General features: G+C 42.9%; 1 protein-coding gene across 4 annotated transcripts in view; it reads left to right on the top strand.

Annotated features, from left to right (window-relative positions):
* The window catches only part of SLC20A2 (solute carrier family 20 member 2), a 113,406-nt gene that overhangs the window by 178 nt on the left and 86,564 nt on the right, over positions 1-26,664 (top strand). Inside the window, exons 1-3 of one of the 4 annotated variants that reach the window (XM_044927848.2) lie at positions 65-3,086; positions 4,084-4,560; positions 5,694-5,792. The exons of 1 other annotated variant lie outside the window; for it this stretch is intronic. The gene's annotated coding sequence lies outside the window, so the exon portion shown is untranslated. Of the gene's footprint in view, positions 1-64; positions 3,087-3,319; positions 4,561-5,693; positions 5,793-26,664 lie in introns of those variants that run through there. 2 more of the 4 variants (XM_044927806.2, XM_044927755.2) reach the window with 2 other exon arrangements.

The following is a 26,664-nucleotide window of genomic DNA, read 5'->3' on the forward strand; positions in this document are numbered from 1 at the left end:
TACCCTGTCAGGGCGCGACCCGGGAAGACGCGGCGACGGCCCCGGGGCCGCCCGCGGCGCGTGAGTGCGGCCCGGCTCCCCTCCCCGGCCCCGCGGCCCCCGGGGCTCGGTGGCCCGCGTCCGGCCGCCCCGGCCTGGAGTCCACCTGCGTCCGGCCGCGGTGCGCCCGAGCGCGCGCGGCGAAGGGACGGGGGCTCCCGGGAGCCCTGGCGCCGGCCCGGCGTGCGGGGAGGGCGTGTGCCTTGGCCGCCCCCGCCCCTGGTCGAGATTCAGCTTGGAAACGCAAAGATTTCCACCCCCCCACCCCCCGCCCCAGTTCGTGATGTGGGCGTAGGGTTACTTTTCGTATTGACTTAGGAAAGCACGTGCTCTCCAAACTGGCTTTTGCGCTTTCCCTGTCATCGTAAATGATGCGTGGCCGAAGCGACTGAAATGTTTTAAAAGCCGGATGCGCCCAGGATGATGTAGTCATGTCAGTTTAAGTGGCTTTGGGGTATAATTTTGTGTGTGTGTAAGGACTTGCAAAAAAAATTCCGGCAAGAAACATGTAATGAATTTATGTAGGATTTCAGCGTCAGTATTGAAGTAATCAGATTTCAGTGGTTGGCACAGCCTCTCAAGTAAATGGCCCCTTATCCACGAGGTTGAGGTCTTAACTGTTCATTTTGAGCGAGTTCTCTAGGATCAGCTGACTGCTGATTATAATTTGCTCTAGACGACGTAGAGGTTGTGTCCTTAGTTGATAAGCAGAGATTAGAGCTAACATTTAACATTCTACCCCGTAGCAAGTTTTCTCTGCTTCTTTTCGGATCATTCTGTTCAAATTAAACTCACGTCTGTCTAGATGAAGAGCATTGCTTGGTGCATAACATAAAAGCTTTATTTCTAGTAGTAACACGTATTAGCTTATATACATTATGTATATATAATCATGCTCTACAACTGTTTAGTATGATTCCAAAGTTGGAAAATTAGGAACAGTAATACTGGGCAATGTTGAGTAGTGATTGTTTGCCAGACTTGTTTCAAATCATCTACACGCTTTATCTCATTTAATCTTTGGGATAACTTTTTGCATAAACATAGGTTACTCTTAAATACTTGAGTACACGAGTTGGATTTGAATGTGTCCAAATGGTGAATATGTACATTAATTGTTTCTGTTTCTGTAAAACAAGGGTGTTGGCAATATAAAATGACTGAGTAAAATGTGTTTTTCAAGTTGGAAGATGGCTTTTCAATTCCGTGGAATTGCAATTAGTCCCTTTATTGGAGTATTCAGTAGTTTCCAAAGCCCTGTGTCTCTTTTTAATCAAAGTTCCCATTACATGTCATTGTCACTCAATCAACAGGCTGTGCTTGGACGTTCAGAAAAAGTAAATGTTGGAAAGCCTTAATTGCCCCTGGTGAAAGGTCTCCTCTTACCCTGTTTAGTCTCCTAGTGACATTCCTAATTAGGGGTTAACAAATGACATACAGGAAGGGGGATTTTCCAGTACCAAACCGAGGGAATAAAAAACAGTGGGTTGGCTGTTACTTTGTTGATGAGTCTAACATTCATGGGTACATGAAGGTTAAGAATGTTCTGTAACCTATATTGTAGGGGTTCTAACCTCATTTTTCAGTTTGCCTTTGAATGTCTTAAACATATTCTAGTCCAGTACTTTGTGCATGAAGAAATTTTTGACTGGATTTAATTGAGTAGTTTGGACAGCCTTAATCAAGTTTATTCTGGGTCTTCCCTGGCAGTCTACTGGTTAAGACTACTTCCAGTGCAGGGGGCGTGGTTTCCATCGCTGGGCGGGCGAGTTGCGCAGGGCAACCAAAAAAAAAAAAAAAGATTATTCTGTTTCCAGGGGCGATGGTGGGATCCAGCAGTGTGCATCCTATGAGAGCAGAAGCTGTTGAAAGGCCTGCAGAGGATGAGGGAAGCGCTCAGAAACGTGTCTCATTTGTGATGAGAGCGTGTTGGACTTGACCCATCTTTGTATAGTGGTCCGCCATCAGCAAGGGATTGAGAATGCTTTTGCCGGTCGATATTTATAAGAGGTTCCTTTACCCGAAGGCATCCTCTTCCGGGAGGAGATGAGTGGAGGTTTGTCATCAATGGAAGGCTGTAGAAGACAAAGATGCAAGTGTTAATCCTTCCGCCCATCGTGACTAACTGATTCCTGCCACCACATGCATCTCCAGGCCCTTCCCTGGGAGATATTTGGTGTCTGTGGGCAGGCCCTAGAAGAAGAGGGAAGGAAGGGAAAGGGTGGGAGGAGCCAGAGCACAGGGCTTTATGAACGGGCTTTCATTTGGGCCTCCATAGCCTCTGAAAACCTTTCCAATAATACTGACTGTGTGTGTCTGTAAACCTCTTATATGTTATTTGTGTTCAGAAATAGTAGAGAATGTCTCTTTAATGTGCTTCATAAACAGTGGAGCATATTGAGAGTACAGAACAGGAAGTTGTTCACTTCTGTATGTTTGCCGTTGTTGGAAGCTGGAGCGACTGTAATGCCAGCCTTGGCTCCTGTCTGTGAGGCACTGAAGCGGTGTTGTGTTCCATCTGAGAGGAGAACACCCCTTCCTCCTTCCTTCAGAACTCAGCTGTCACGGGGAGTGAGTGCCCTTTTAGGTCCTGCGGCGCTGGGGCCTTTTCTAGGTCCCGCATGGCTGTATCTCGGCCTGCGGAAGGTGTGCAGTGAATGTTTGTGGGATGACCAGGTATGCTGGAATCCGCTGGAACCTGCTGTCTGTGCCCACCTCTTGTGGAAGTTCCACTCGCCTCCAGGGGCAGGGAGGGCCACTGCAGGCTTGCCCTCTCCAGGGTCCCAGCTCACAAGGAGCCCTTGGCATTCAATCTTTTATGGCTTTATATTGTTACAGCAGGAGTGTTTTCCTGTGTTTTGTTTCCCCACCTGAAATACAGGCTGGTCAAGGGCAGGGAATACATGTTTGTACAGGTCTGTGTTTGAGAACTTCCTTGTTCATCCGGTATAACAATCTATACCAAGTAGGTTCATTTTTACCTCTTAAGTGACTAGTAGGTGCCATGGGGAGCATCAGAAATACTCAAGATGCGGTCCAGGCCTCAAGTGAGTAGTATCTTCTTTGGGCAAACATTGTGTACATATGTGGAACGGTATAAGAATTTGGAGTTACATAAAGCAAATAGTCGGAGAAGGCAATGGCACGCCACTCCAGTACTCTTGTCTGGAAAATCCCATGGATGGAGCAGCCTGGTAGGATGCAGTCCATGGGGTCGCTAAGAGTCAGACACGGCTGAGCGACTTCCCTTTCACTTTTCACTTTCATGCATTGGAGAAGGAAATGGCAACCCACTCCAGTGCTCTTGCCTGGAGAATCCCAGGGACGGGGGAGCCTGGTGGGCTGCTGTCTATGGGGTCGCACAGAGTCAGACACAACTGAAGCGACTTAGTAGCAGCAGCAAAACAAATAATAACAGCTACTATCGATGGAGTGCTTAGACTGTGCTTTTGCATCTAGATTTATTTGACTCTCAATCCTGTTATCCCATTATAGCCCCACCTTTTACATGGAGAAACTGAGGCACAGAGAGATTCAGCCACGTACCTGAGATCACAATGCAAGCAGTAAGCTAGGGAGATGGGATGTGAACCCCAGGCAGCCTGGCTCTGGAATCAGTGTGAAATCTCCCAGAGCTTTGCTTTATCAAAGATAGAAGTGAGAGCTAGAACTTGACCCTAGTTTCTCAGCTCTACAGACTCTTACAATTTCAAAGTAGTGCTCACAGTGGCCGTGACTCTAAGCTGCAGAAGCAGTGCCGGATTTTCCAGGCAGAAGAGGTTGATAATGAAATGGTTGAGGGGACTCTCTATTTTGATATGACTGAAAGCACCAAGAAGAGAAACCGAATTTTGCGTTTCAAAGCTGAGTGAGGAGTAGGACACTTGCGTGGCAGACTTTTGTTGAATTCTAGGACAGTGATTCACTAGGACAAAGGGCCGTGAGTGTTTAGGATACTAGTTCAGTGTCTGCTCATGTGAGATAAAACAGTACTGAATGAACTTGTTACTACCGTTCTTTTAAAAAACACTTTTAAACCCCTAGTGAATGTAACTTACCAGGATGGGCGTGTCACCGAAGGCTTCTGGTGCCCATCTGTCCAGTTGCCTGGTCCTTACGTGAAATCTTGACCCACTTCTTCAACTTGTCTTGGACACTCGAGCACACTCTTGGGGCCCGGAGGCCTCTTCCAACCAAGTTGTATTTCTCTGGTGGAGAAAAAAAGTAAAACAGCACTGTTGCTTTGGTGTGAGACCTGGAGGGAGGTCACTCGAAAGCCACGTGGACTCGGATGAGGGCCCGCAAACAGAACCCAGCAAGATGAAGGAAAACGGTATTCTTCGAAAGCCCAGTTTTGTGTCCCTTTAGTTGGGAGACAACAGTGTTATCTTGTGGGTGTTGGGCGCCGACAGAGTCCACTGAACCCACATGACCCCGCCGATAGGGAGCACCGCCATTGGCCCTGGAATCTGAGGAGGAGGTGCCCTGGAGCAGGCCTGGGCCTGGTTAGCAGCTCTGCAGGTACGTGTTCTGGGGGACACATCGCTTCTGCTGGGGGGTCGGGGGACAGCCTGTAATTTCAGTAAGAAATGACACGGTGCTGCTCTCCTTTTAATCAGCTCATATTCTGGGATGGCCTGTCAGCGAAGGAGCTGATGGCTGAGAATGTTCCCCGCAGTTGTGTTCTATTTAAGTATCCAAGGCTACAGCTGGGGCTAAAAGAATCTACATGGAAGTGTTTTTATCCAACTGGCACGTTAGCCTCAATCTTAGTTTCGGCCTCTTCTCTGAACAGGGGATTTTTAGAGAAAGAGACAATGATGCAGTGATTCATTTGTCTTAAACCTGTCAAGCTGGGGTAATGGTGTCCCTCCTGCCCAGTTTTATGACTCTGAGGGTGGTAGAGTGGCACCCTGACCAACATGGCAGTGGTTTAAGCACGAGTGTAGACAGAACGACCCAGGGCTCCTTATACAGTGACAGCCACGGATGCCTCCACCTAATCAAGAGATTAGAGCGCTTTAGAGCCACAGCTGGAGGGGCAGCTGTATTTTAAGTCCTCCTCAGGTGATCCTGGTACCTGTCATTGGAAGAACAAGCCCTGTATTTTATAGATGAGAGAATCAGGGCAAAGTTAAATGGCTTGCCTACAGCTGGCTCAGTGGTTTCAAGATTTTATCACCAGATAGTGTGCGATTTCAGAGTTTTACGGCTGGAAGAAATTTTCCAGGGCATCAATTCTGTAACTCACTTTATGGCTGCATATAAATCACACTTGTTCAGACCATTTCCAAGTCAGATATGAACACAGAGAAATAATGTTTTCTCAAAGCCCGTCTTCTGTCCTGGCCAAGGTAAAGATCAAAATGTCAGTCACCAAAATTTCTTTATAATTTTAATGGATACTTTTTGTTAATTTCAGGAACAGCAAGTTATTTGCAGTATTTTTTATTATGTAACCTGTGATGCCCTATAACATTTTTTTGGAAACTAGAGAATATTTAAAACTGAAGTGAAAGATTGAAATTTTTTATGAGTTACTTATTGTTCAGTCTTAGCGAGAATTTTCACTACTTTATTAGAGCTTCTTTTGTTTTGGAAATCTGGTTGATTTTTAACTTTTTGTTTGTTTGTTTGTTTTCTTTTCTTTTCAGGGCATCCTACCTTGGAAACAGCACAGTTTGGCTTCCATGTCTTCTGTGGGCTTAGAGAATCCTTTTTTCACCGTGTCGTCAGTAGGGACAGAGAACCAGGTTGGTTCCTTCAAGACGTGTCCCAGTGCCTTGGAATAGCAGCCATTCCCAGAAGTAAATTATCATGGCAGATGCCTGTGAATAGACTGTAGGGCCAAGTGACCCGATATAATATTCATGGAAGAATGGTTTAAAAAAAGAAACTGAAGAAAAGGCAAATTTCAAGAAGCAACCCAATGCCGTTTAGGGTTTTTGAGCAGCTGAAAGAAGATAGTTCTGCAAATACGGAGTGGCACGACTCTCGTGTCTTACATGGTCTTTGTTAGCCCGTTGCTTTAGTGTGTGATGTTTGAGTTATTTTTTCCTCTACTGCTAAAGCTGGTAATCTGCTTACAATCAGAGTTTCCTTCTGTGTGGACAGAAAAGTAGTCAATATAATAGGGGAAATGGGATCTTGTATTGGATGCTGGCCCCAGACGTTGACTTTCACTGAAGAATTCCTCGAAGTGCTGGATATCGAGGAATTACTTCTGCTCAGTGATTGTTCAGAGCTCTGTGACTTCAGGGTCATTTCCTTTATCTTCCTCCGGCCTCTGTGCATGCCTGCTTTTTTCTTGCATGGATTTTGGAAAAATCCGATGACTATATTTTTTCAGCTTAAAAATAAGAATTATGTGAATCACAGCTTCACGAACAGCCTTTCCTAGGATCAAAAGTAGAGTAATTGTCATTCTTTTTCAGAATGGCTCTTTTTTTTTTTTTTTTTTTTTTTTACTGTTTTTATGTTCTTATTCGGTGTTTTGTTTTCTTCCTCTGTTTTCTAGAGGGAAATGAAGCATGATCACGATGTTCTGTTTTTAGTTATGTAGGAGCCCAGATGTAGAATTTACAGGAAATTTACATCTTTCCCCATTATTGTTCTAACCTTGTTTTAAGCTTCCATCGGACTTCTTTTTAGCAGTATTGATGTAAAGGCCACGTTCTTACTCTGCCCTTTCTTTTTTAGGGTGATAGTAAGAAGCAGGGATTTCTCCAAACACTGATAAGCCCAAAAAGAGAAAAAATGAGAGAGGAAGCTTTTGTGATTAACAAATGAAGCAGTTGATCATTAAGGTCATTGTTGTGTGTGTACACATGGTCAGCGTGAAAGTCAGTGTGTGGGTTAGAGCTAAGATGGTTAACAGACATGAGTGAATTGTACTGTTTTCAGCTCTTCTAACTTTTGCCAAGTCAGTTGACCTCATCAATACTTTTTCTCCTCTGGAGACTGTGGAAACCATTGTTCTTAATCAAGTTTTACCGAACAGAGAAACAGAAACGAAACAGGTTTTAAAATTTAATAAAGCGAAATTCCTGAAACCGTTTGTCTTTTTTTTTTTTTTTTTTTAATATTTCCTTTCACAGAGGCTTCTTTTTCCTCCCTCCTTCTTTTGCCTTTCTGCCCTACCTAGTTATCGCCCAGTCTCACTTTAGCATTTATTTCTCATCTGTCCAGAATTTCTTGTTTGGTGTCTTTCCTTCCTGCCTTTTTCTATGACTCAGCCTCCTGTCGAGAATGCTTTCTGTTCTCTTTACCCTCGGTCTCCTTGGGCGTACCGCTTCTTGGCCAGCCCCTCCGGTCTTTTCTGGTTATCTCTTGCTGGTCCCCATTGCCCTCCTAGCCCCGCTCGTTTCTGCCACCCTCCCTTGAGTGATGACTTCTCCTGTACCCCCTTGTCTCCTGTCTGTAGAGCTCCCTGGTCTGTCATGATTTCATTGAGCTCTGATTCCTGCTCAGCACACTGCATTTGTGGTGTTTTCTTCCTATACCTTTTGTGTATTTGCTCCATGAGCCTTTTTCTATTTTCCTTGTCCCTGGGTGGCAGGCATCACTAGATGAATTTGTTGTCTGTATTTGCATGGAACCCACGTCCTTGCTGTGTATTTCCTGGGTAGCCAGGATGAATCAGTTATTATTAACTTTTCTTGGAACATTGAACTTCCTGTGTTTTCTGCTTCTAAGAATTAGATTGGTATTCTAGAAGACTAAGCTTACTCCAAAGAGAGGGTAATCATCCGATGCTGGCATTTTTAACTTTTTATTCAAGAGTTCTTGCCATTTCAATTCACTGCCTTGCCTGGAAAGAGTAAAGACAGACATTCAAAGCAGGTTTGGGGGTAGGGGTGGGTGGAAAATGAGAAGAGAAAGGTAAATACCACAAAAGGACATAGTCAGTTTCTAGAACTAGAAGGAAAACAAACCACAAACCACAGACACTTAAGATTTATTAGGTAAAAGGTTCCCTTAAAGAATAAAAAGTATCAGTAATTCTGAATGAATGTGAATACAAGGTCATCTGTGTTTTTAATACTTTCAAGTTCTAAGACTTGAATAACAAAACAAACTTAATCTTGTAAATATTTTATTTTGAGAGACTTGATGTCTCCTTAAGTATTAACCCGTGTCATTTTGTAACAGTCTCAAACTGTCATTAATAACCAACCCTGTTAGCTTCTTGCCTCGGAAAGCATATGAATTGTATACTTTTGTCCCTTTGGACTCTGGAGTCCTGATGAAAAGGTAGCTTTTTAGCAAAATATTATGCTGTTGATGATTTACCTTGTCGTATTTTTCCTTCATTCTTGCATGTGTTATGAGTGTGGTGCTGTGTGTATAAACTACTGGAAGTAGACTAATGTGAGTACAGATGCCGCTTTATTAAAAAGGAAAACCCTGTAAAGCACACAGTGTTAGTTGCTCAGTCATCTCTGACTTTGCGATCCCCAATCCCCTGAACTGTAGCCCGCCAGGCTCCTCTGTCCATGGAATTCTCCAGGCAAGAATACTGAAGTGAGTGGCCTTTCCCTTCTCTAGGGGACCTCCCCGACCCAGGGATTGAATCTGGGTCTCCTACATTGCAGGCAAATTCTTTACTGTCCAAGCCACCAGTGAAGCCCATAAAATGTAGTGTCTAAATACTCCTCTTAAGAACCACCCAACAAATGGAAGCTGATCATACTGAATCTTCTTTCTGCCAGGGTCTGCCCTCATTCTGATGGTGGTTGTCAGGTATCTTGGAGCCGATTCTGTCATATTCACCACTTGTGAGCAGTTAGGAAAAGCAACATCAGAACCACTGTGAGGTACTAACAGGAAATGTGTGCAGACATGCCGAGTGCAGCACTGTGGTCTGAGGTTCCAGAGATGGGCAAGGTGTGGGCTCTTCTCTCCAGAAGCTCATCACTGAGTAGGGAATTGTTGACGAGCGAACGCTACAACACAGTGGGACAAATGCAAAAACATGTTTACACAAGCAGCTGCTATCACAGGAACAGATTAATTGAGAGAGTCAAAGTATAAGTCAGAAACCTCGGAATGTCAGATACAGTGTGTAGATAATGGCTGTGTGTGTTGTGATTATGAAGTCACGGGTGGTCCCTCCCTTATTACCTGTGTGAAAGCTCTCAGACGCAGTGTCTCCACTTACAAATAGTGAAAATCGTCTAATAATCTTGCATGGGTTAAAGGAGGTAATATGTATAAGGGGCCATATGGTTCCTTATGGGCTTCAGGTGGCTCTAGAGGATGGTCCCTTACTCATATTATTGTTTAAAATTTGGCGAACACCCGGTAAAGAATATGGGAGATGAATGTACTCTTACAGCGTAGATAATGTTGCCCAAAACAGTTGGAATTCCCATTTCACATATGCTTTTATAGTTTTTAGGAAAATTTAGCTTACTCAAAACCTTATAGTCAATCTCTCTCTTTTTTTTTAACCAGTTTATTTCCCTTAGTCCACCTGCCAGATGTAGTTCTCAATGACAGTTATTTCTTCCCATAAGTCACATCCATTCTCAAATTTAAAATTTGCTCACTTAAGCATATGTAATAAAACTATGCCATTAGCTTTTAAAGTGTTTAGCTAGAGTGACATCACTAGGATGGGTTCTCATAACAACTGCTTTCAGAAAAGTTGGAGGAAGACTTACTGGATACAGACGCTTTGGAATGTGTTATAAAGTCAGTCTTTGTGTAGTTATAATCTCAATGCTTGAATTTTATGTGAACCTGAATTTAGTTCCTGGATTATATCTACGTTTTTGTTCTTTCAAAAGGTGTTTACAGTAACTTCTGTCAACAGAACCAAACTGCACAATCTGCATTTTCTAGTGTAGTAGAAAAAAATTGACAGGCTTCCCTGGTGGCTCAGTGGTAAAGAATCCACCTGCCAATGCAGGAGACATGGGTTCGATCTCTGGATTGGGATGATCCCCTGGAGAAGGAAATGGCAACGTACTGCCTGGGAGATTCTATGGACAGAGGACCCTGGCAGGCTACAGAGCATAGTGTAGTGAAAGAGTCGGACACGACTTAGCGCCTAAACAATGACAAGGAACAATTGGCACAGTGATTTAATATTATTTTGCTTATGGTTGGATTCATTTCTTCCTAAATTAGCAGGTCTTAAAATATGGGTCTGTCTTAGACCATATGATAAATCAGGCTGGGTTAAGTTTTAACTGGAGACAAATGATTCTTCTGATCTGGGTTGTTTAGCTTTGTTACAAAAGTCCACTAATATCATGATTAGATTTGTCTATTCTCTTGTGATTTTGTGAATTATAAGGCTTATATTTGGGATAATTTTTAATTATCAGTATTGAGATGGAAGTACCAGCCCTGAATTTTGATCAAAATATATGTCTTGTCTAAAGCATCTTCAGTAAAGTTCATTGTTTGCAGTCAAGGGATTTAAATCAGTTTGGTTTGAGTTTTATGGCTGGTGTTAACTTGTATTGACATTCCATTCACAGATAGGGAAACTGTATTTCCATAGCAAGGGAGACTTGGTACATTACTATTCCAAAGTTTAGTTTTAAGCTGGCTATGATTAGACAAGTGGCTTTCACTTGGTATTCTCAGCAGCAGTCCTGTGGGCACGTTAATGTGTCTAATTGCCCTAATGAATGTCTAGTTGGCAGAGGCTTTGGGACCTCGCAGCAGATGGTGTGGTGTGGGCTGAGGTGCCGATCTTGTCTCTGAGTGCTCTCTGTTACAGTCTTTGAGAAGTGAAATTTTTTCTGATAGTGTTTTTTTTTCTTGAAAATTTTTAATATTATTGTTATTATTATTATTGGTAACAATAACAATTGCCCTTATGGAGTCTCAGTAGGGTCAGGCTCTTGACATACATTGAACTCTGTGCTACCACTCAGATAATTTCTAATAAAATTTGAGGTGATAAAGTGTATTTATGTAGTATATAAATACATGTTTATATTGATAAATAAGCAAGTAAATGCTAGGTCAGTTCTGCAGATCCGTAGGCTTGTTGTGTTACACTTTCCCCACTGTTAAAACGAGGGCAGAGGAGGTGATTGACCCGCCCAAGGTCACACGGACAGTAACTGGTGAAACTAGGATTACATTCCAGGTCTGATTAAATTCCACACTTTCCGTCACTTTTAAAATGTTTGCCTTTCTAAAATGTACTGCCTTTTAAAATGTTTCCTCTTGGAAAAGTTAAAGTTCAGCTGTTTTATAAGTGCATGTTATTTTGAACTAAGATGGACTCTATATAAATTCTATGTGAGACGCCTAATTTTTCCCCCAAATAAAGCAATAGTGTTCCTGAGTATGGAGGTTAGTGAGGCTCAATGTTAAATGTATCCAGTACTCAGTGGAGAAACAAAGCCAACTATTATAGAAAAGTACAAAGGAGGTGGTGAGAATCGCTAGGTCGGTGATTCGATGTATGGTTGGTCTTCCAGACTTTTTGGCATATAGATATGTATATGTGTATTTTTTAAGCAAAAATAGTTTTATACCATGTGCTGTCTAGTAACTCGTCTTTCATTTATTATATATTGGCCACCATTCCGCAGCATCATGAGTTGATATATCTTCATTGTCCTTTTTCATTTTCTTAAAACGAACCTTTTTGTTTTAGAACAGTTTGGGGTTTGTAGGCTGTTGCAAAGCTAGTACAGAGAGTTCACCATTTGCCCGTCACCAACATCTTACCTTGGTGTGGTGGTGCGGTCAGAACTACTGAGCCAATATTGCTACGTCGTTATTAGCCAAGTCCAGCTTCCTCAGACTTCCTTATTTTTATCTCTTGTCTTTTTCTGTTCCAGGACCCTGACCAGGGCTTCATGCTTCAGTCCTCATGTCTCCTCAGGCTCTTCTTGCCTGGGACAGTCTCCTAGACTTCTCTTGGTTTTTATAACTTGGACAGTCTGGGGGGGCACGCTGGTCAGATATGGTCGCGCGCCCCTCAGCTGGGATCTGTCTGGCGTTTTCCTCCTGGTTCAGCTGGGGTTGTGTGTTTGGAGGAGAGAGACCCACGGGGGCAGAGCGTGGTTTTCATGGCATCGTTTCAAGGCTACATCTTGTCTGCGTGACTTTAACCTTGATGTCCTGGCTAAGGGGGTGCTTGTCAGCTTCCCCCGCGAACTTCCTCTTTGCCCCTGGTTTCCATCAGTGCTCTTGGGAAGAAGGCAGCCCCCACGTCAGGAGTGCGGGGTCCTGCTCCACCTCCTTGGGGCGGGGCAGGGGATCTCCCCACGGTGTTTGGAATCTTCCGCACAGGGCGTTTGTCTGCTCTCCCAGTTATTCATTTGTCCAGTCATTGATTTATATCTCTGCAGACTGATGGATATGTATATTGGTGTTATAATCGGATACAGTCGTGTTGCTCTCATGGCTCCACCTGTGGCCAAGCAGAAGACCTTTCAGTTGGTTCCCGTCTTCCTTGGCTATACCCTTTTTTTTTTTTTTTTTTTTTTTGATGTGGACCATTTTTAAAGTCTTTAATGAATTTGTTACAACATTGTTTCTGTTTTATGTTTTGTTTTCTGGTCCTAAGGCATGTAGGGTCTTAGCTCCCTGACCAGAGATCGAACCTCATCCCCCTGCATTGAAAGGTTTAGTCTTAACCATGGGACCACCAGGGAAGCCCTCATACCCTGTTGCTGTGAGTTAACATCTTCTTTTTTTCACACAGCTGCTCGGTATTCCATTGTACAAGAATACAATAATATATCTAATCCCTCTTTGGCATTCCATTGTACGAGTATACCATAATATATTTAATCCCTCTTTGATAATTTAGGTATCAGGTTTCTCACCATTGTAAACAATGCTGTGATGAGCAGTCTTCAAAAACTGTACTTATGAAAACGTTGTTCGGTCATCCTGGAGCGGTTGCTGCATTAAAGGGCCCACCAGTGTTACGTTTCCAGTGTCCCTGACTTGCTCTTAAGGCTCTCTTAAGCAGATTTCTGAGGAGTGAGCGTTTTCACCTGACCTGGGAACACAGTGGTGTGTTTATCACTGTTGTCGCCTCCCTTTTTGCTTTTTTTTTTTTTTCATGTGATCGGGGCTGGTTGGTGCAGGTGGCACCAGAGGTCCCGAAAGCTGCTTTGAGAATTAATCTCCATGTCTCTGTCACCCCAGCCTTATCTGTCAGTTTATGGCCAATCTTGTTTAAAACTTCCATCCACTCCCACCACCCCCACCACTGTATTATTTGCATTGAATTTATGGATGGAGTGATGAAGGGCAGAAAGTTTCCTCTTGCTTTTTCTAAGCCAGACTGAAGCCAAGCCTCACTGCATTACTGTCTTTAAAACTGTTTCATTGCAGACAAATACTCATCTTGCTCATCCTTGTGGTCATTGTATGCAGATTCCTGTCTTCTGCTAACCTCATTCAGATTATCTTGCCTGTCTTTTGACAGGATTGCAGACTTTCCCTTTTCTTCCGTGAGTAGGCTTTGTTATAATCACCTTTGTTTTCCTCTCTGTTTGTGGTATTTCTGAATTTTGGCTCACTTTTATCTCCTATTTTCATTCATCGAGCACCTTTTAAAGAAGCGTCACCCTTCTTCTCATTTCTAAGCAGAAGTTAAAAGGAAAATAAAAAAAACCCACAGTTTCGAATTCTTCTCTGGTCGAGTGCATCCAGTTATCCCAGGGCTAATGTGTATCGTGGGTTTTAAATTCTTAGAAGACGCAGTTTCAACCCAGTGTGCTGTGAATGTGGGGAGCTTTACATCTGTAACATTTCACCTACTCTGCCTGTTTTACACTACCTTTTAAACCCTTCTTGATAAAGTAATAACTCTTCGTTTCCTTAAAATCCTCTCTGCTTTGAGATGGTCTTTTCTTAACTGTGATATCATTGCTGCGTGCCAGCTGCGTGACCTTAAATGCATTTCTTACCTTCTCTTTCTGTTTCCTCATCTGAAAGTGAGGCTTTTCTGCAGCAGCCACCTCACTGGACCGAGTGTTGACTGGACGAGATCTGCTGTAGTGCCTGGTGTGTGATATTGCAGATATACTCTGTAAGTATTCCCGCCATCTTTTCTTCTCCAGTTATCTCACATACCTCCCTTAACTTGTCTATGAACGTAAAACTGTTAGTTGCTCAATTGTGACCAACTCTTTGTGACCCCAGGTGTTATAGACCCTGGCGGGACTGCAGCCCGCCAGGCTCCTCTGTCCATGGGATTCTCCAGGCAAGAATACTAGATCGGGTTGCCATTCCCTTCTCCAGGGGATCTTCCCAACCCAAGGATCGAACATGGGTCTCCTGAGCCACCTACATTAATTAGATTAAGAAAAATGGTTTATCGTAAGTAAGCTTATGTTTCCTTCAAACTCATTTTAAACTTTTTGTCTTGAAATGGTTACGGATTCACGGGAAGTTGTAAAAATACAGAGAGGTCCTGCGTATCCTTCACGCGGTTTCCCACAAAGGCAGCTAGTACAAGAGCAAAGACAGAAGTCAGACCTTGGTACAACCCACAGCGCTGAGTTGGATGTCTCCAGTTCTACAGGCATGCATTTGCGTGTGTGTAGTTCTGTACTCTGGTACAACCCACAGAGCAGACTCTGTTGTCTCCAGTTTTACACACATGCATTTGTGTGTGTATGTAGTTCTGTGCAGTTCCATCACGTGTGAAACTGAAATTCACTCAGTCATGTCCGACTCTTTGTAACCTCATAGACTATACAGTCCATGGACTTCTCCAGGCCAGAATACTGGAGTGGGTAGCCTTTCCTTTCTCTAGGAGATCTTCCCAACCCAGGGATCGAACTCAGGTCTCCCACATTGCAGGCGGATTCTTTACCAGCTGAGCCACCAGGGAAGCCCAAGAATACTGGAGTGGGTAGCCTATCCCTTCTCCATCAGATCCATCATGTGTAGATTCGCATAACCCACCACCACAATCAGAACATAGAACTGACGCATCAACCCAAGGCTTTCTGCTTGCTACTCCTTCATAACTCTCCCTCTGCCCACCAGCCCTGGGTAACCACTAATCTCTTGTCCAGCTTTATAATTCTGTCATTTTGAGAATATTATATAAATGGAATTATGCAGCACGTGACCTTTTGAGATTAGCTTTTTTAAAGTCCTCATAAAGCCCCTGAGATGCCTTCTCGCAGTTTCTTCTGTTTTACTGCCTAGTACTGGTGCCTGGTATGGATGCACCACAGTCTAACCATTTGTCCTTTGGAAGCACATTCAGGTGGTTCGCTGTTCCATGCTATTACAATAAAGCTGTCATGAGAAGCCATGTGCGGGTGTTTTGTGTGGACCTGAGTTTTCATTTCACACATGCTTAGGAATACAGTTCCTTGATCAGAACTCTTTGGATGGGCTATTGAAAGTGTCTTTGAAAATACATGCTAATACCATCCACTGGAGGGAATACTGGAGTGGGTTGCCGTTTACTCTCCAGGGGATCTTCCCAAGCCAGGGATTGAACCCGGGTCTCCCACATTGCGGGCAGATGCTTTAACCTCTGAGCCACCAGGGAAGCCCAATACCATCCACACTTAAATATAAAGGCAATTAAAGTAATATATGTTGTCATTGTCCTTTGTTTTAAACTATCTGTATAAATTGTGGCGTGCGCCCAAAGTATAGAATCCTGTCTTCTTTTTACTGTACTGTAATGTGTACTAAATAAATATTTCATTTGGCTAATGAATCCCCTTTCATATTTTATTAACATGTTTTCTCAGGTATATTATTGTTCTCAGATACTAAATTTGAGTGGGAGAGATGTTTCATATAATGGTTTCTCTGGTTTTCAATTTTCTGTGATGTGGTAGAGATGAATTTTTAAAAATACCTCTAGATTAGCACAAAAAATCAGCAAGTCCATCATTGACTAATGTCTGGCAACATTTCAGATAATTGGTAGGTCCGTGCTGATGGTTTTTGCTTTCCAACATCATGTTTGAGGTCCTAAGATGTTTCATAAAAACATTGCCCCCAAGGTTTATAATAAATGATGAGTCATTATTCAGATGAAGCTACAAATACTCTTTTGATATGTGAAGGGCTTCTATTGATGATAGCCATGGATTTAAATAACTTTTTTAACACATTTAGTATATTGTCACCCTGCTTATTTAACTTATGTGCAGAGTACATCATGAGAAACGCTGGACTGGAAGAAGCACAAGCTGGAATCAAGATTGCCGGGAGAAATATCAATAACCTCAGATATGCAGACGACACCACCCTTATGGCAGAAAGTGAAGAGGAACTAAAAAGCCTCTTGATGAAAGTGAAAGAGGAGAGTGAAAAAGTTGGCTTAAAGCTCAACATTCAGAAAACTAAAATCATGGCATCTGGTCCCATCACTTCATGGGAAATAGATGGGGAAACAGTGGAAACAGTGTCAGACTTTATTTTTCTGGGCTACAAAATCACTGCAGATGGTGACTACAGCCATGAGATTAAAAGACACTTACTCCTTGGAAGGAAAGTTATGACCAACCTAGATAGCATATTCAAAAGCAAAGACATTACTTTGCCAACAAAGATCTGTCTAGTCAAGGCTATGGTTTTTCCAGTGGTCATGTATGGATGTGACAGTTTGACCCAGGAGATCGGTCCTGGGTGTTCATTGGACGGACTGATGTTGAAGCTGAAACTCCAATACTTTGGCCACCTCATGCGAAAAGGAGTTGGTGATGGACAGGGTGGTCTGGCGTGCTGCAATTCATGGGGTCGCAAAGAGTCAGACACGACTGAGCGACTAAACTGAATAATTTGGGCATCAGAAGTCCACATAAGGATGATATGAATTATAAACATTGGACAGGATCAACTGATTTGATCATTTTTGGCTTTTCCAAATACGACTATCTTCTAGCCTTAAAGTAACTAATAAAAAGTTCTTTGTAAAAAAAAAGAAAAGAAAAATGGAAGAAAGAAAAGAGAATGAAATGTAGAAAGCAGTGATTCTTAACTCTGTTCGAATTATCTCATTAGCTTTAAGAATGAAACAAGTACCTACAACCAGGCCAATTAAATTAGAATCATTGAAAGTGCCGCCCAGGCACTGGTATTTTAAAAAAACGCTTCCAGGTAATTCTGATGTTTAGCCAAGGTTGAGAACCCCCGAGCCAGCAGACAACAGTGTCTCTGCTCTTGTGTCTTCGCTTTAGAAGGGGCTAGTGTTTGTGCTTCATGCATGCATCTCCCATGTATTAGACTCATGGATTCTGCATTCCTTTTATTTATGGCTCTGCCAGGATGGATATTTTCCTAAGGGGAAAAAAAATCACACCTGTGGACTGTGGACACATTTAATCTACACCACACAGCTTTCATAAGTATAACAGGAGAATGCCTGTGACGGTGAATCAAGTACCCAAAACAGTGAGAAACTCAGCATCACTGAAAAGTCAAAAGGAAGTTAGATTTGGTCCAAGGCATCCCGTGGGTGGAAACCTTTTGGGGACATCAGAAATAGGTTTAGAAAACCTGCCTAAAGTGTTGGGGTAAGAGAGCTGAGTCTATTTATAGATCCTGTTGTCAACTTTATTCATTTATTTTCTTTTAGAAATGTATTGCTTTGCAAAATCATTATTTGCTTGTAACAAGCGAAAGTATGCAGGGATGAACAACAACAAAATCCATTCCTCCCCACCATATTCACAGATGTGAATTTGTCTACACCTTTTCCTATATTGAAAAAAGTATTTTTAATGACATAAGATTTGTTAGTTTTGTTTTTTTTCCGCTTTTCAAGTAGGATCATCAGTTTAGTTCAGTCGCTCAATTGTGTCTGACTCTTTTCGACCCCATGAATTGCAGCACACCAGGCCTCCCTGTCCATCACCAACTCCCAAAGTTCACTCAAACTCATGTCCATCAAGTCGGTGATGCCATCCAGCCATCTCATCCTCTGTCGTCCCTTTCTCCTGCCCCCAATCCCTCCCAGCATCAGAGTCTTTTCCAATGAGTCAACTCTTCACATGAGGTAGCCAAAGTACTGGAGTTTCAGCTTCAGTATCAGTCCTTCCAATGAACACCTAGGACTGATCTCCTTCAGAATGGGCTGGTTGGATCTCCTTGCAGTCCAAGGGACTCTCAAGAGTCTTCTCCAACACCACAGTTCAAAAGCATCAATTCTTCAGCGCTCAGCTTTCTTCACAGTCCAACTCTCACATCCATACATGACCACTGGAAAAACCATAGCCTTGACTAGACAGACCTTTGTTGGCAAAGTAATGTCTCTGCTTTTGAATATGCTGTCTAGGTTGGTCATAACTTTCCTTTCAAGGAGTGAGTGTCTTTTAATTTCATGGCTGCAGTCACCATCTGCAGTGATTTTGGAGCCCAGAAAAATAAAGTCTGACACTGTTTCCAGTGTTTCCCCATATATTTCCCATGAAGTGATGGAACCAGATGCCATGATCTTCGTTTTCTGAATGTTGAGCTTTAAGCCAACTTTTTCACTCTCCTCTTTCACTTTCATCAAGAGGCTTTTGAGTTCCTCTTCACTTTCTGCCATAAGGGTGGTGTCGTCTGCATATCTGAGGTTATTGATATTTCTCCTGGAAATCTTGATTCCAGTTTGTGCTTCTTCCAGCCCAGCGTTTCTCGTGATGTACTCTGCACATAAGTTAAATAAGCAGGGTGACAATATACAGCCTTGACGTACTCCTTTTCCTATTTGGAACCATACTCAATACATTATTCTAAAGCTTTCTTTTCCTCCATAATAGAGCATGGCTATTTCTCCAGATCAATAGATCTAACTCTTGTTTTCAAAAAATGAATAACATTTTAAACATATATAATTTATTCAGCCATTTCCCTGCGGATGGATATTCAAGATGGCCCCTCCTTTATTCCACTATAAACAGTGTTGCAACACGTATCTTTGTATGTATAACTTTTGTATCTAAAGTATTCTTATAACCTGTGGTTTGGTTTTCCTCAGATTTCTTAGTTTCTGTATATCTTCTCTGATAGAATTAGTGAATTAAGGTCAGTTGAATTCCAATTAATTGGCTTCTTCAGGGCGTTGTTGGGCATTAGATAGAGAATCAGTTATTTTAGAAATGGCACTGAATGGATCCTAATGACCATAGGTATTTTTCATAGCTTCTAGAATTCCTAAGGTTTTACCTCAACAGGCCAATGGATGGGCTTCCTGGACGTCCTGGAACCATCTGATGTTGATTGCAAAACTGTGTACATGTGACATCACTTTGCCGACAGTGGTCTGTCTAGTCAAAGCTATGGCTTTTCCAGTAGTCGAGTACGGATGTGAGAGTTGGACCATAAAGAAGATGAGTGCCAAAGAACTGATGCTTTCGAACTGCGGTGCTGGAGAAGACTCTTGAGAGTCCCTTGGACTGCAAGGAGATCCAACCAGTCCGTTCTAAAGGTGATCAGTCCTGGGTGTTCTTTGGAAGGCCTGATGCTGAAGCTGAAACTCCAGTACTTTGGTCTCCTGATGCAAAGAGCCTACGCACTGGGGAAGACCCTGATGCTGGGAAAGATTGAAGGCAGGAGAAGGGGACAACAGAGGACAAGATGGTTGGGTGGCATCACCGACTAGATGGACATGAGTTTGAGCAAGCTCCGGGAGATAGGAAAGGACAGGGAAGCCTGGCGTGCTGCAGTCTATGGGGTCGCAAAGAGTCTGACCCAACTGAGTGGCTGAACAACAAATCCTTGTGATGGCTTTCATCAGATTTTCAGCAGAGCTGTTCCCTCAATAAAGGCTGAAAATGGATAAAATCAGATGGTAGTTCTGAGCCTCAAGATTCTATAAAGGGATCTTTGGGACCACAGGGGACTTTTGAGTTTCCATTGATAGCAGATTTAAATCACAGTGTCCTCTTTCTGTAAAGACTGGATTGAGAGAAGTTTATCTGACTTTCCAGATGACATCAACCTAGGAGAGATGACTAATGCCATACAGAGCAGACTCGATTCAGAATCATCTGGATAGCTTGTGGCAGCGTTCTAAATAAAATCAGCAAGAGGAAGCATCTGCAGGAGTCGAGCATTGGCTCACACGCCCTGAGATCAGCTAGAGTTTATTTGACCACAGGCTTCTGCAAGCTTCTCTGTCATGCAGCTGCTAAAAACAGGCACTAGACCACACCTGGTGGTTGTGTTGATGCCTGTGACCCACGCTTCGGTGAGACACTAGCAGAGCAGGGAGACAGTGATGGGCTGAGAAGTGGAGTCACTGAGGATCCCCCGGCGGTTGGCGGGGAGTTTATTATTGGAGCAGAGGGAGAGGGTGTGAGAGAGCAGTGCAGATCAAGGACCACCAGGACCAGAAGGTGGTTTGCAGAGCTTGTGCTGTGGATCTCAGGTGCTCGGTAAATATTTGATGAATGGACATTACAAGGCAAAGGATTTTGACTCGATCTGAGCTCTAGTGAGGGCTTCCCTGGTGGCTCAATTGGTTAAGAATCTGCCTGGAATGTGGGAGACTTGGGTTCAATGCCTGGGTTGGGAAGATTCCCCTGGAGGAGGGCATGGCAACCCACTCCATTATTTTCCTGGAGAATCCCCATGGACAGAGGAGCCTGGTGGGCTACAGCCCATGGGGTTTCAAAGAGTCAGACACGACTGAGCGACTAAGCACAGCACGCAGCACAAGCACCTAGTGAGAGGCCTCCAGGGATGGGGTGGGGCCCTGGAGAGTCACGACTTCAAGCCTAGTGATGGGCGACCAGGACCGGGGCTTTGGAAGGAATCTCGCTGTGAGTGAGAGGTGGTGCTGTAGGACTTAAATACCCTTTTCATTGGATCATTGTATTTCTTCTCTCGGGTACCTGAACAGGAGAAAATTCTAAGATAATGTTGCAGGCTCTTTTAAAGTACTTTTTTTGATGCTTTTAACTCAAAGGCTATGTGACTGCCAGTACAGGTATTTTTAAAGGTGCCGAAATGTTGAACTGTAACAGGTTTTTATCCGAAACGTGCAGTGCATAAATTATTCCACTGTTAAACCTGAAGTAACTAGTCTAGACTTGTAGTGTATGGTTTAAGAGTTTATTTTTGTTTCTTTAGAGAGGAGAAAAGCCACATTCTTTTCATGCTACAAAAAGAGTAAAAAAGGAAATTTCACCACTTCCTGGCTTCGTCGTGGCCTCCGGGAACACAGGACACTTATCTCCATTGGGCTAATTGTTCTGAATCCTGACTCGGATGATAATAGCTCTGCGCGGAATTGGCGTCATGCTTGTTGTCTACACAGGCCTGCACCTGAGTCTGCACACTGCCCTGCGGAAGTGTAGCTCTGATACTTCACCTGGTTGAGACGCAGATATCTCTTATTGTCGCTCGAATAATTGAAACAGTGTCAGAATCCTTAAGATGGTGGAAGTAGATATTGTCAAGTTTTTTTATATAAAGTTTTGAAAGAAAAACAAAACCCTGTATCTCACACTAGTGATTTTAGAACAGGGTGGGAGCTGCTGCCACTTAGGACCATGGTTTCCACTCCTTCTTCTGGTGCCAGAGATGTTAGGTTAGGGGGTGGGCTGTGCCACCTGCTGGCTTGGCGACCCTGTTCTCCCAAGTCTTGTTTGCTCACTTGCAGAGACAGGTTAGGATAGCACTTAAACCTGCAGAGCGGAGCACGTGCTGGGGCCTAGCACGTGTTTAGGGAGCTCCCTATTCTACGACTGTGTCCTCCACTGTACCCGCCTTGAGCTCCTTTCTTTTTTTTTTTTTCCTGATTCAGCAGATAATGTCATTGACACATCTTGTACCATCTTGAATGTGGCATATCTAAAGGTAGTGTGTATATTCCCTCCCCTGCCCCTTCCTCCTCTCCTACTGAACCTACTTCTGCTCTGTCCTCCTGTCCCTTCTATTTTAATGAATGAGGCCCACTCACCAGGCATGCTGGGGGCTCTGGAGGCTTACTCTCTGGGATTGAATTCCCACTCCACCACTTCACACTGCCTGACCTTGGACAGGCTCCTTAATATCTCTCAGTCTCAGCTTCTTCAGTGATGAATAAGATGGCAATTCATCTTCTAGAATTGGGAAGACTCACTGAGATGAATACATGTTACCGCTTTGTGTCGTTCCTGACATTTAAGTAAGTTGATCCCTTACAACTCTCAAGCTGGAAGTGGGGCGTCAGCCCGAATCCCTCCTTCCCTTCACCTGGGACTCATCAGTGCTCTTGATTCTACCTCAAGTCTCTCTCCTCTTGCTGCTGCTGCTGCTAAGTCGCGTCAGTCGTGTCCGACCGTGTGACCCCATAGACGGCAGCCCACCAGGCTCCCCCGTCCCGGGGATTCTCCAGGCAAGAACAGTGGCGAGGGTTGCCATTTCCTTCTCCAATGTATGAAAGTGAAAAGTGAAAGTGAAGTCTCTCAGTCGTGTCCGACTCCTAGCGACCCCATGGACTGCAGCCCACCAGGCTTCTCCGTCCATGGGATTTTCCAGGCAAGAGTACTGGAGTGGGGTGCCATTGCCTTCTCCGCTTCTCTTTCTAGTCACTGCGTTTAGGGTCAGGATTTCTTCACTTGAATCCACTACTCAAAAGAGGTTCATAACCCCTTGAAATTATTTGTACATTTTTTGACGTGTGCATTTTTCCTTAGGAAAAGGCTTTTAGCTTTTCTTTGTTTAAGGCTTTTAACTTTTATCACTCACTTTCACACAGGTTGGTGACCCAGAAAAGGTTAATACTAACTACTGGTGTAGAGTCCTCTTTGTCTATATTCGGGAACCTGTAAATGGACATTCCTCCCCTGGTCTCTGTGCCTCTGATCTACTCTTTTATTTTTTAATTTTAGAATATTATTTACTTATTTTTTCATTTTTATTTGTTGGACTCACCCCATGGCGTATGGGATCTAGTTTCCTGACCAGGAATTGAACCCATGCCCTCTGTGTTGGAAGTGTGGCGTCTTAACCAGTGGACCACCAGGGAAGTCTCTCTTGTCTGCTCTGCACTCTATTGCTCAGTTAGCTTTTTCTCTTTTTTCCTTGTTCTTGCATCCTCATCCTGCTTGTTTGGTTGTGTTGACTCCTTGTTGCCTGTAGTTCTCACCCCGACCACATGCTAGAATCACGCGAGAAGACTTTTAAAAACACCAGCGCCCAGTCCCCATCTTGACCAATTAATTGATACTAGCAAATACCAGACATCAATTCTGTCTTAAAGTTTCCCTGGAGATTTTGACATGTAGCGGGAATTGAGAGCCTCAGGGCAGCAGGACGGTGCGCTGATGAGAGTTCACATGGCCCGCAGGGACCTCAGCCATTGCCTTTTCCAGCCTAATCTTCTGCCTCTTCCCCCGTTCACATCCTGTCCCTTACACTCCGGGCACATAGTTCTTGCTGTTCTCAGAACAGACTCTGAGCTTTTGCCTGTCCTGATCGCTCTGCCTCAAATGCCTTCTGCTTTTTCTCTGCCTGGTCCTTTACCCTCCCCTCAATGCCAGAGACAGTCGCAAGCCTCCTTGTGCAAATTCCTGTTACATAGGCCTTACGCTATATTAGTTATTTCTGTGTCTGTCTGCCGTACCGCACTGAACTCCTAGAAGGTAAGATCCTTATTTATTTCATCTCTCTTGGGCTTGGCACCAGCTTAAGAAGCTCCCTGAGAGTCTGACAAATAAGTAAATGAAAGAGGAAAACAGCAGCCCACTCCGGGGATCAGGAAATTTATGGGGTTGGGGAGAGTAGTAAATATAGTTTAGCAGATGGGGTGAGGAAGGCTTGGCAGATGTTTTATCCTCTAATATTGCTTTGAATTTGCTACAACACTGCCTCTGTTTTATGGTTTCGGGGTTTTTGTTTTTGTTTTTTGTTTTGGCTGGGAAGCACATGGCATCCCAGTCCTCAGACCAGGGATCAAACCCGCATCACGCTCGTGGAAGGTGAAGTCTCAGTCACTGGAAGGCCAGGGAAATCCCCTCTACTGTTGCATTTTCATACTTTTGTCAAAAGGAAAGATGCATGTATATATGTGTTTCTCATGTGGGACTGGGAAAGTCGAGACCAGCTTTGAGAATAGCCCCAAACACCGTTGAGCATAAAGTCATGTCGTATTTGTCTCCTGAGCTGGCCCAGAGATTTCTGAATGAGAGATGGAGTCAGCCGCTTCGATGATGGCAGCTGTTTTGCCCAGTGGATGGTCCCGGCTTAGTTACTGACTTAAAGATATCCTTATATGGACAGCCCTCCAGACGTTATACGTTTCTAATTTTGATCTCACCTCTGGCCTTTGTGTTTTAGCTGCTGCCTTCTCTTGGATATTTTTAATACTTTTTTCTCAGTGTGTCTCAGAATTGTCCAACACATTCTAAAGAATCATAATTTAAATTTGATTGATTCCTCCTTTTCTTCAGTGGCCAGGATTAGTTAAATTTTGAAAGAGATTACTTTTCGTAAATAATCTCAGAGAGACTCTTTTGGACATTGTGCGGGGGGATGTTTGAGGTTTTATCCTAATTATTTTACTCAACACTGACCCACCACTCCACGCTTAGGAGAAGAGATGACTTGTTTAACACTTACACAAAGAACAGTAAGTAGTCTGATGTCATGATTTGTATGTATTTCTGGTATACTGTGTATGAACAGCTAGCATACTCTTTGTCTAACTGGCTGTTGATTATCCTGTAATCCTGTATCATATCTTAGAGTTGAATAATGAGAACAAAAATTTTCTTATTCAAAATCGAAGTATTGGTTGGAATTTATTAATATGCTGCTCTTTTATGCGTCCATCATCTTATTTAAAAAGAGGGTTTATTTTTTACTTTTTAATGTTAAAGTATAGTTGTACAATGTTTTATGAGTAACAGGTGTACAGTATAGCAATTCACAACTTTTAAAGGCTTTGTTCCCTTTATACTTATTATAAAATATTGGCTATGTTCCCCATGTTAAGCCTTAAAGAATCTGGGTTTATCAAGAATTCTTCCTTTCAGTGTAGTTTACATGAAAAGATCTTAAGCACTGAAACTGAAAAGATTAATTTTTAGTTATTTTTTAGGAGCCTTTTTTAAAAAACAGATCTGACTCAAAGAATTGAGTGATGTTCCCTCTCCTGGCAATTGGAGAGACAGGAATAGAATGTCAAGAAAAAGAACAGACCAAGTCTTACAATGTGAGCATTAAGGTCTAAAATGGGTAACTGTCTCCTGTTTCACAGTCTGCAATAACCACAGATACCCCAGTACTGCTTGTCCACCCTTCCTGTGTGAACCAGGGTCTCTGTAAAGAAGCTGGTCTCTGTGTTTCAGAGAACAGCCTCTTGGATTATTATAATTACTGGGCTGTTACAGTTCTGAGAGCTGAGTTGTTAGTCCTTCTTTGCTTATCACTGAGATTTTGAAAAATGAGCCTTCATGGGAGCATTTGTTAAAATGAAATATACAGTGCTTGAGGCAGAATCACGTACATCTATCTCAAGAGATAGCCTCTGCTCCCCCTAGAGAAACCAACTACCTCCTGGGTTCTTGTAGCCAAGTGAAGTTAGAATCTCTTACAAATATTTCAGCTCCTGAAATTTGCGGTTGATTTTGAACCACTTATTGCCAAAGTGACCACTTCTCAGTGTGTCTGGTTGGGAATGGACTGCGTCCATTTACAACAAAAATATTAAAAATCAGAAAGTAAATTCTTAATTTCCCAGCTCCCTTGGTAAACTGGTACCAAGTGTTGTGTTTCCCCGCACACGGGCATTTTAGGAGGGCTGGGCGGCTTGAGAATAGACTATAGGAGCCCTGAGCACTTACTCGAAATTACTATTTGTAAAACATTGTGGCTTTGGACTACTGTTAATGAGGGTCCTTTCAGCTTTACCCTGCAAATTTCCTCTAAAAACTTAAAATTTGAGTCCCAAAGTAGGATAGATTCTCTACTATGTACAGGTGATTCAAACACAATTTCCCCTTCCTTATTATTTTAGGTAGGTAAAATATATATTTTTACAAATCTGTGCCAAGTACCGTTCTGAGTGTTGTATGTGCGTTAACTCATTTTTACAACAGTCTGTTAACTTGCCCGTGGTGGCTCGGTTAGCAGGTAGTGAAGTTGGGATTCAAATGAACCCAGAAGGGTAACTCTTATTAAAGAACTTGCCTACAACCTACAGTCCTCAGATAGTCTTAAATTGCAAGTTAGAAAGTAGGGTAAAAAAAACTCTAAAAAAAGTTGTAGATGCTTCTGAAACAAATTTAATTGCTTGTGGATTGAAAGAACAGAAATAAATATTAACTGATAATGTACCAAAAGATTTTGGAAGTTAATAGCTTGTTGCCCAATTCTTAACAATTTTCCTATAATTGGATAGAATAAACTGAGAAGGGGGCATTTATCATTAGTGGTTCAGCATAACTTGTTAATTCAAAGTCTCTTCACCAGTGCAGTTTGATTTGTTGTAGGTGAAGTTTTTGCCTATACATTATCTGTGAAAAAGAGGTCTCTAAGCAAATAGTGTAAGATTGCAGGAAATGTTTACTTATTTCAATGTAGCAGAATATTTTCAAGTACTTTTAGTATAATCTGTCAACTGTCTTTAGTATTTTCATCTTAAAAACGGGAAATTCAGCTTCATATTTACTAGATTCATGTAATAAAACTTCAGTTAAAAAATTTTCAGTTTGGATATATAACTACTTGAAGCCAAAT

Source organism: Bubalus bubalis, chromosome 1, assembly GCF_019923935.1.
Source record: "Bubalus bubalis isolate 160015118507 breed Murrah chromosome 1, NDDB_SH_1, whole genome shotgun sequence".
Classification (NCBI taxonomy): domain Eukaryota; kingdom Metazoa; phylum Chordata; class Mammalia; order Artiodactyla; family Bovidae; genus Bubalus; species Bubalus bubalis.